Source organism: Ailuropoda melanoleuca, chromosome 1 (genome assembly GCF_002007445.2).
Source record: "Ailuropoda melanoleuca isolate Jingjing chromosome 1, ASM200744v2, whole genome shotgun sequence".
NCBI lineage: Eukaryota > Metazoa > Chordata > Mammalia > Carnivora > Ursidae > Ailuropoda > Ailuropoda melanoleuca.
This window is the reverse complement of record NC_048218.1, coordinates 144,346,714-144,357,713: the sequence shown is the minus strand read 5'-3', so window position 1 is coordinate 144,357,713 and position 11,000 is coordinate 144,346,714.

Below are 11,000 nucleotides of genomic sequence, written 5' to 3'. Positions count from 1 at the left end.
TGAGCATTTGAAAGAAAAGTTAAACTTTGTTACTAAAAAGGATTGCACGTTTCTTTGAAATGAAAAATTTAGCTATAAATTGGCCAAAATTTAAAGGATACGAATATTGTCAACTATAGAGCTACTTCGCTATTTCAAATTATTCCTTAAAAAGGTATTTAATGACATGGAAAAAATGCCCATATCAAATTTAGATTACAAATAGGGTTTAAATAATAATGCAGTTTATCTATATCTCTCCAGAAAAATATTATTCCGAAGTTTTAATAGTGATTTTTTGTATTACTACAGTTATTGGTGGTAATATCCTTCTGTATGCATTTCTGTATTTTTTAACTTTTGGCAGCAAAAAATTGCAAATATACAATATGCTCATTAAAATTCACTTGAGTACAAAATAATACAGGTAGTTTGATTACTAATTAATAAAAGCATATGTATATATATATACATATCTGTATTTATAATTCATCTATGTAGATTAAAGTTGTTTTAGAGTTTAATAGTGATTATTTGTATGGTTATTACTTTGTTTATATTTCTATGGTTATAGGTGATTATTTCCTTCATCATTCATTTTGTAATTATTTTACTACTGATAAACAAAAAGGTACGTTGTGTTTACTGAAAATCATCTTTAGGAAGATAGGTAAAGACATGGAAAATGTTCATGAAAACTTAATAGTTAAATGAGGGAAAGTATCTGCAGTGTATATGCAGTTTGTTCTCAGTCTGGTAGAAGTAGAGGCATACATCTACTTTACTCATACATGCATATGAATAGATTGTTTTAGAACTTGGAAGGGCAGTGTTTTAAAGATTTAATGGTGATTATATTAGTATGGATATAGTCGATAGTTTTCTTCTTTATTTTTCTGACTTTTTAACTAGAAACAATAAAGTCAATCCTTGTATATCAAATATATACTTTGAATTTTATACTTTAAATTATGTGCAGTTTATTGTGTTGATGATACTTCAATAAAGTTGTTAAAATATATAGTTTAAAACTACTGCTTAATAACAAAATAGAAACAATTCTCATCTTTTCTTTCTCAAAGAAAAGAAAGACTTAATGTTTAAAAAAATGTAGTGTCACTTTTAACTAGCCCAATGTTTACTTCATCCCATTTGTAGTTGTGTGGAGTACTCAAGACGTTTAAAAATATTTCTTCACTGGCATTTGGCACAGTACTGAATCAGCATTTTAAAACAGTTTACACAAATTTGGATCTGCACATTCTTTTCTAGGGTAGGGAAAATGGGGTGGGAATATTTCTACTTATCAAGATAATGTTAATCCCTATCATGGGCAAGGAGCCAAGTACCTTGTGGAAACATTTAGTTATTTTTCCATTGAAAGAAGGTGATTTCTTATGATTAACAAACTTAAACAAGCAAACAAACATGATTTGACTTTTCAGAAGGAAACCACTTACTCAGATATTAGAGTCTCTCATTTACACATCCTGTGCTTCAGCAGTAATTTTATTGATTATGTGAACTGTTAAATAGTCCATCTGCAATGCAAATGTGACTTTAAAATTAAAAACCTGACATCAATTTATTTTCCTCCAGCAACTTCAGAGCTAAATTAAATAAAACCCTTGATTTGAGGCAGCCAGCCTTTTCTGATAAAGCTTTCAAATATCCGGCATGTTAAAAGTGTGTTGCTAGGTACGTGAAAGATGATACTAGACAAAGAACGACACTGTTTCAATCATTTTTTAATAAAGGAAAATATCCAGCTCTCCTGTGTAGCTGCACACTGCTGGACTGGTGGGCAATACTAATATGTGTCCAGAGATACGATGATGTATCTGCTAGTCTTGCCGAGCTGCGCTGAGACCTCTTGTACAGATGCTCCTGAGTGACAGCTGGCTGTGTCGTCCGCTCTGCCTTACTTGCAAGGCTCGCACTCTAAAACCCAAGCAGCTAATTTTAAAATAGTAATGCATGGCACAGGCGTAAAGAATGAATGAAAATACTCATCCCCGAGGCATGTCATGAGTTGATTATAATAAAAATTGCTTAATTATTTATTAGTAGTTGCTTTATAAATCATTCTGGTTTTGCTGAAGGGTATAAACTGTGAGATGGGAGAGCAGAGCTAGATAGAGGTGAAATTGTCAGGGGACACCATAGTGAAGGGTTTCATATACCACACAGATGCCTTTTGACTTTATCCTATAAGTGATGTGGAAACAGAAATCTTTTAACAGGAAAGGTCAGATTTGTGTTTTTTCTGTGTGATGGCAGATGGATTTGAGGGGGACAGGAAGAGAGGCAGGTAGCAGTTAAGGTGAAAGACCATGAGAGCCTAAAGTTGCAGTTGCGGGTGGGGGGGAGATGGGAGAAAGCACCAAAATATTTGAAAGGGAAAGCATGTAGGAAAAACATTCAGAAGGATCTGGTAGTTGAGTGAATATGGGGGCCATAGGTAAAGTCGAGGAAAGAATTGAGTTTTCTTCTTTGTATAACTGGGTGGATAGTTAACACCCTCAACTGATATTGAAATCGCAGGTGCTGATGGCGATTAGAAGGGGGAAACATAAGTGGCTGGTTGACCTACTTTGCTAATGGATACATGCAGTCACTCAGAAATTTTACAAGAGCGAATTGTATAGACAGACATACAATAAACAATGACAGTAAAATTACAGACAAAACCCTCCAACCAAATCACAGAAGGCCAGGAAAGCATAAGAACCTTTTTATGAAGCTGATGTCAGAGACATGAACAAAGATGGAACAATTAGATTGCATTAATTGTATTTGTTATGTTGCAGTGGCAATGATTTTACTCCCAGCAATAATGAGCTCTGTTATAATGGGCATTCACCTTGTATCCCACCTATTCATTCATTAGAATGAGTTTTTCCCCCCTTTTACAAAGTAAATACACAATAAGATCAAATAAATTTTGATGATTGCCAACAGATGGTGAGGGGCTCAACCTCAGACCATCTGATCTTTCGCTTTTCAGTTCTTTCCGGCTGTTCTTTCTACTTAATTACCTTCCCCTCACTTCCTAATCCCTTCCATGTAATTCTACACCAAGATTGGGTCTAGTACTCTCTATTAATTTTCCACAGCCTACACTCCTTTCTGATAAGATATTCTTTCTTTGTAGCTGTGTTGCTAATGGATCTAAACAGTCTGGTTTCAGCAGAACCTTTCAATCCTACTTGAACCATGTCTTTGCTCAATTTATTAATTCAGTTTAATGCTGAGAATTTAAAACTGACTCTTACAGTTTAATCTCATTTCACATCTGACACAATGGATCAACCACCAGTAATTTTACACAATCAAAGAACTATTTTAACTGACCTGTCTTTTAAATCCCTCTCATACGAGACATTTATTTTTTCCAATCACTAAAACAGACTTACCAGAGTGAAATATGTGTTTCGGTGAGAAATTTCCTTTATTACGTGAATGTGTCTATGCATTTTTTATGAATGGAGCAGAGAGTGTATTGCTGTAATAGGTATTTTAATGAAATTTTAGGCAAGTGCATAAAGGGTTGGAATTCAGGGAAGCTCAGAAGGCATCTCCTAACATAATTTGCTATAGACTCTGTATATTTACATAATCCATATCTAGATAGAACCTTTTTTCTTTTGTCAAGTACGTTTTAATGTCCAGTTCAATATAAGGAGGCTGTTTCCGTGTCCTGTTCAATAGTCCCTAATAACACTGCTTTACTGAGGTAGACTAATAGACTTCTGTTGATTGAGACTTCTGCACTATACGTATGTTCTCATGTTTCTGTCATGTTTAGTAGCAGTTTGTGTCACCGAGTGCTTGTTCTTCTGATACAGAGATTGCACATCAAATACTATATAGTGCTAAGCATTTGTAATAAAATACGGCTTGGTTTTAAAGATATCATCTGTGTTTTGTGAGTGCCAGTTGAAAACAGTCACTATTTTTTTCTGATAATGAAAGCAATAAATGTTCATTTAAAAAAATTTTTTAAATACAGAAAAAAAAGAGGAGAAAACCCCAACAATACTCATCATCTCCTTAGAGATGATGGCTATTAAATTTTTGCATATACTCTTTCTGGATCTTATATGCATATCTGTATAAAATGAAAATTTTAAAACAGACTTGGACTTGTAGACAATGGTTTATACAGATAATCACTACACACCTTAAACTTATGTGAATTTTACTCTGTGTGCATGTGAGAGGACAATTTAAATAGATTTAAAAAATATTCCCCTTCATTTTGTTCACGAGTATATGTCCCAGAATGAGCCTGAGGCAAGTGATAGGAATTTACTGTTTCCTCAGTCTCTGTGTCTCAATTCCTGTGTATTTTTTATGATATGTGCATCTTGCTACAGTGGTCATGACACCAGTGGTAAAAATATATATTTTTTCTACAACGTGGTCTAAACTCAGGCCGGCTGCTTTGATGCTCAGTCACAGACACAGTTACCTATTCTGATGCTAAAAAGAAAACCTAGGATGCAGTTATGGTATTTGCTATCCAACCTGGAGATTTTCAAAGGTAATGTTAACTATATGAGATTTTTTCATCATGGTTTAAAAACCTGTCTCCTGCATGAGAGGCAACTTCACTGTAATCTACTTGTTTATTTTAGTAGTTATTAATCCCCCTATATCACTAAGTATTCTTTGAGAACATTCTTAATAACCATATTGCAGTCCATCATATGGATGTGCCATATCTACTCTAACCAATCCGCTATTATTAGACATTTGGTGAATTTCCAATCTTTTGCTATAAATAAAGCTATGACAACTGTTGCGCCTGAGATGTGACACGAGCGCCAGTCGGTCATGATTTTTGCGCAGGTACTTCCTGCTCTTGTGGTGTCTTTCCTTCAGGCACTTCTACCCGTTCGTGCTGATAAGGTATCGGAGGAGGTGGGAGAGTGTGAGTTCACAATAGCCAACTGGGGATTGACTTCAGTGGAAGAGGAGGCAGTAAGACAGACATTTTTGACTACAACCTTTTGGTGTTTTGTGGAGACGCCTTACCATGACACCTCCTGCTCAGAGGGCTGGATTGGCGCGTAGGCATGCCAGCCAGTTCAAAGGGTGGAGTTGCTGTGGCTTTTTTGAGAGCTCTGGGATACTGGTTCCTTCTGTCGGCTTCATGCTGCAAATAGCCATGGCGTTTCTCAAAGTTAGAAGACTTCTGTGATTCCTGGGCTTGTCTTTCATACCAGCAGAGCTCTCCGTCTCCAAGCAGAGGTTGTTCTGGGCAGCTGCACGAGAGGACAGCCCTGTGCTCTGACTTGGGCAGGGGAAAGAAAATGAGAGTCTCGCAGCTTTGCGAGAAACTCTTCGTACAAACTCTGCTTGCTCAAAAGTCTTTAGAAGAATTAAGGATTCATTTCCTAGGATACATTCCAGGGTGTGGAATAATAACTGCTCAAATATAAAAATATTTTTAAGGCTTTTGATATGTACTGATAAATCGCTCCCCAGAAATTTTGTACTGATTTATACTCATGCCAGCTGTACATGAGACTGATATTTTGGCTAAAACACTGTTATTTTTAAAAGAAGGATAGCCATAAACTAGTTAAGATTGTGCTTTTTGGGGGGTGGCACAGCGGTTAGGCGTCTGCCTTCGGCTCAGGGCGTGATCCCGGCGTTGTGGGATCGAGCCCCACGTCAGGCTCCTCTGCTATGAGCCTGCTTCTTCCTCTCCCTCTCCCCCTGCGTGTGTTCCCTCTCTCGCTGGCTGTCTCTGTCGAATAAATAAATAAAATCTTTAAAAAAAAAAAGATTGTGCTTTTTGTTTCTTTATTAGACAAGTTGAACATATTTTTTTTTTTGGTATATTTGATGACATTTTGTCTTTTTTTTTTTTTTCAGAATTCATGTTCTTTTTCCCCACCACCCAGGGTTTTTTTGTTGCAAGTATGTGTTTTCTTAATTAATGTCTAAGAACTTATGTGTTTTATGTTCTTATCTAAAGACAAAGTACTCAAACCACGTGAAATAAGATACATATTTTCCAGGAAGAAGAAGTGACAGGAGGGGAGTGAGAGGATAGATAGGCTGCATACCTCCAAATAGAGACGTTGCTTATGGCCTTTCATGCCCTCACCCCCTTGAAAAATTGCCGCACCCATGGCTTCTGATGCCCAGGTGTCCAGGTGTTATAGCACATGACTTTAATGATCACAGTTGATGGGATGTCTATTCAAAGATCATCAGTTAGTAGGCTGCCACGGGATTTATGAACTGCATCGAAATCTCTTCCTAAGGAATTAGAATAGCAAGGGGGGAAAAAAAGGCTGCCAATTAATAGTAGATCTAAAAAGACAAGCGTGCAGAATGTGAATGAACCAGATTAGTGGTAGAGCTGCAAAGAGTCACAAATTCCTGCTCCTGAGATCTCTAAAGCCACCTTAAATAGAGAGGCACATTCCAGCTCCGGTTTCAGCCAAGCTGTTTACCTTTCCCACTCTACGTATGTCCCTGCTGCATGAGCTTCCTTGAGTCATCTCTATTATTCACAACTAAGTGAACTGGAAGGAACAGAATGATTCCGAGGGAAAGTACTTACGCTGTAGATTTAAAACTATCTCAGTTAAAATTGCATACCTATCCCAGCAGAGTCATTTTTACAGTTAATTCTTTGATTTAACAATTTGTTCAACATACAATCATCAAGCATACAGTCTATATTTGGTATTGGGCTAGGTGATAAAGGAGATATGGAGACAAATCAGACAATCTCTGTGATCTAGAAGCATATAGCTCAATCACACTTTTCTACATAGCGTGGTCTTTCGTTACTGCAGAGTCAGATCAATGGTGACTGGCTAGTTGCTAGGCAACTTGAAAGACAGGAGTTGAGATCCGGTGCAGCTCCATTCTGATACATATTTTTCTTCGAAATATTTGTCGAGAAGTGTGGGGGTCTGAAATTTTCTCTGCTTTAAAGCTGTTAGCCAGCCCCAGTTTAACAGATGCTGGCAGAAGACATGTGACTTCGAGGTCAGAGACAAAGGACTTATTACTCACAGCAGGGCAAGCAGCAGAGGCTGATGTCGCCCCCAAAGCCTGTGGGTGGTGCAGCGTAGCCCAGCAGGACGTGGCCCAGCGGAGGAATGCGCAGAGTGCGGGGAACCCAAAAGTTTTACAGTGGGCCGCCAGCAAACCTGCCAGAGATTTGCCCTGTAGGGACACATTCTCCTTATTATATTGGATAGTAACTTGTTCTCCACTCTGGGAGGAGACACCATCTCCCTCTTTCCAGGCTGTTCACTATCATTATACAAACATCCCTGAAAAGAGAGTCCAGAACATATGTTATCAGTACCTTTGCCTGTAAGACATTTTGGAGAATTGTCTCCCTACAATATTTTTCTCTGGCTGTTTTTTTTTTTTTTTAGGCCATTCCAATTTTTGGTTCTTGTTCCTGTTTACTCTAAGATCGCCCCATACTCCTATGTTTTTGCTATTCACTCTATATCCTGTTTACTAGGTGTATGAGTTAAAACTTTGTTTTATGTAATAGAAATCAGCTTTTCTCTAACTTAAGCAAAATAGATAGTGGAAGGATACTGGATTATTTCATAATTCAAAGCACAACCCCAAACCTACTATTTTTCTAGGACCTCATCAGCAGAAGTTTATGGCCACCCCTAGAGTGCTGTCATTAGCATGCCTCAACTTCAGTGGCTCCCAGTCTCTGTCATTCTCCACTCCAAGTTTTAAACTCTCAGGAAAAAGGAGTCAAATGGCCCAGTTGGCCGAGGCTCTGCCTCTATTTTTTTCAGTTATAGCAGGGGAAAGGGCCATATAAGCAATAGGCCTAGTAAATCTTGGCTGTTCCCAAATTAGGAGAGATCATTTCTTGGGAGCTTTGGAAGCCTTCCCAATTGCTTTCTCTTCTGTCTGGATTTGTTTTGATCGATATTCCATTGCTCATAAGAGAAATATGGTTATTGTATGCAATTTCTTTTTAAAAAATCAATTAAATACAGTTTTGTTTTGCCTGTTATTTTCTTGGCTATCTCCTGCCATTTCTCAAAAAAAATTTTTTTTGAGTCATTTTGTGACCTTATCTAAACCAGTTTAGTGACTCAAGAGTTTTGGGTAAATATGGGTATCTTCTAGTGGTTGGAGATCTTGCTATTAAGTGGCAGGCTACAAGCAGAGCAAGGCTTTAGCTCAAATTTTGTTAATATTAAATATTTATTAGCTAGTCATTTATCTTCAAGACCATTATTTCAACAATAAAAATTTATTTTTCACATCTTTTATGCTAATTAATATATCCCCTGATGTAGATTTCAATAATGCCCATTTGAAATATCACAGTAGCCATCTCTAAAGCTTGGATTTTCCTAATTAGGGTATCTCCGAGGTTCCCTAATCAACCCTCGAGTGTGGACTAATGTCCACACCTTATTGCCCACGTGCACACATATACATGAGACCTCCTGTGGAAGTATTTTTAAAGTATATTACCAGACAGACAATATAATAGGTCAGAATTTAGGCATTTAGTCATGCATTCATGCTAATTTCCATACTCCTTAGTAATTAACATTCCTCCTGACTGGATTAATTGGGTTTGCAATAAGTAATCACATTTATAATACTGCAACTGTTCCCAAATTAATTGCTCACGAGTTCAATGAGCCATTACATGTTCTCATTTAAAGCAGCTTAGAGAGCCCATGATTTTAGAGCTGTGGTCCTAAGCATTTTCGGGAGAGGGGCACAGAATCATCCAAGAATATGTCAGTAATGTGGTGACAGCAATAAACCAGTGGTTCCCAAACTTTGGGAGTACATGGGAGTCACCTCAATGGTAGTCATTGAAAATCAAGATACCTTGACTCCACCCCAGCAATTCTGGTTAGGTAGATATTGTATGGGATCTGGAAAAACTTTAAATACTGCACACCGTCTTCCTAGGAAAAGGAATATTTGCACCTACTTCCAACTTTACCAGTGATCTTAAGGGAGTGTTTCCAAACCCTGTGGCATTAGTCAAGTACAGTTTTCCTTAGCACTGGCTGCATATTACAATCACCAAGGGAGTTTTAAAACAGTATTTCAGACCAATTAAATCATAATATGAGTGGTATAGGGTGACTAAACTGTCTGCATGTTTTTTTTTCCCAACCCAGAATGGAGACTAGAGATTTTTCCCAATGTATCAATCCATTTTACTGAATTAGATTCACTTGACAGATACCTAGCAAAAGTGATAATAAAAAGAAGCCCACTTACCCTATAAATCTTACAAAACACACAGTTTAATTTGTGTATTGGTGAGAAGGCACATAATTTTTGGCATTGATTTGTCTTTCCTTCTTCAAAGGTTCAAAGGATTTAGTGGACTTTGTACTCTGTTTGATAGATAGCCCTCCCAAGCTTGGGAGAAGAAAAGCAAGGCTCTTTTTATAATTTATGGTGACAAGGTGAGTGTTTATTGTAATATTTTAGTGGAAGAAAATCTAAGAAAACGTGTGGAGCTTCACATTGGCTCTAAGTTTACTATATTTTAATATTTAACAAGAAGTAAATATTCATTATGAATAAACCCAGAGAAATGGTTAAATGGGCAGTTTTCTAGATATTATCTGAGGAAAGTCTTTTTTTATTCTTTTGATTAGGAAGGTATCATGAAACTTTAGTGACATCGATAAGGGTTAAAAAAATTTTTTTTAGACTTCTGTATTATAAGGAAGAGGAGACCTCTAATCAGTGATAGAAAAACCATGTTGGAAATGACTATAATCCAGCTTCTTTGAAGTGGACCCACTTATAATAATACTCATAGAGACATTCAAAGCACTGGCAATAATAGGTGATTTAATGATGTTTAAAGCCCTTGAGTAAATTCATATAGGCCAAGACATTTCCATGAGGACATGAATTTAATAATTATGATCATTTCTTGTGCTGGTAACTCTTGAGTTAGAATTTCTGCTGCGAGAGACAAAGTTTTAGAAACTCAAATTGTGAAAATTAAGTGTCAGGAGTTTGGCTAATTCAACACGTATGTATGAGTTCTAGTCCATTTGTGTGCACGAACTGGCTTCCATGTAATGAGGGGCTGTTGTCTCAGCTTAAAAGCTTTGTCTCCCGGGGCGCCTGGGTGGCACAGCGGTTAAGCATCTGCCTTCGGCTCAGGGCGTGATCCCAGCGTTATGGGATCGAGCCCCACATCAGGCTCCTCTGCTATGAGCCTGCTTCTTCCTCTCTCACTCCCCCTGCTTGTGTTCCCTCTCTCACTGGCTGTCTCTATCTCTGTCGAATAAATAAAAATAAAATCTTTAAAAAAAAAAAAAAAGCTTTGTCTCCTGAATCGGATGAACCTCATGGCCTTTGGCAGAGCCCAGTTGGATACCAAAAAAAATTTTTTTTCAGGAATTTTACCTTTTTGTTTTTACTGTTGAGGTGGGATTGATTTTTTTGTTTGTAAAAAATTGAGAAGATTTTCACGCTTCTAATAAAATCTCGGTACTTTTTTATTGGATTGTTGAGAAGGACTCACCAGAATGGTGAGGGTTTGGAAGTTGCTGGAATCCATTTATAGTAGGAGAAATTGAAGTGTCACTGAGTTGTAGATGTGCTAGCGGTTTAGGCCACTGTCCTCAGAGAAGCCAGTGCTCCTGGAAAGGTGAGGCCGGGGCCCTGGGCCTTGGGGAAGATCCAGCCTGGTGGGGCCTGGGGCCCACGCTGGCGGTGGTGCTGCATGCGCTCTCCCATCAGGCCTCCAAGCTGCTATCCCTTCCCGTTTCTGACCCCAGCCTTCCAGTGGGCCGTTCCTCATCATCCCCATCTTCCAGATGAGGACGTGGTGGAGACAGGGTTCATGTGCACACAGCTCTGCCTCCTAAGCCCCTGTTCTTTCTGTCACATCCTCTTATATCTGCTCTGTATAATCCCTAAGACCCCTTGCTTTGCTCCTGAAGTTATTCACTGCGTTGTGGGGCAGCATTTGTAGCATGGGACAGCTCTGCTCACCCAAAGGGCCA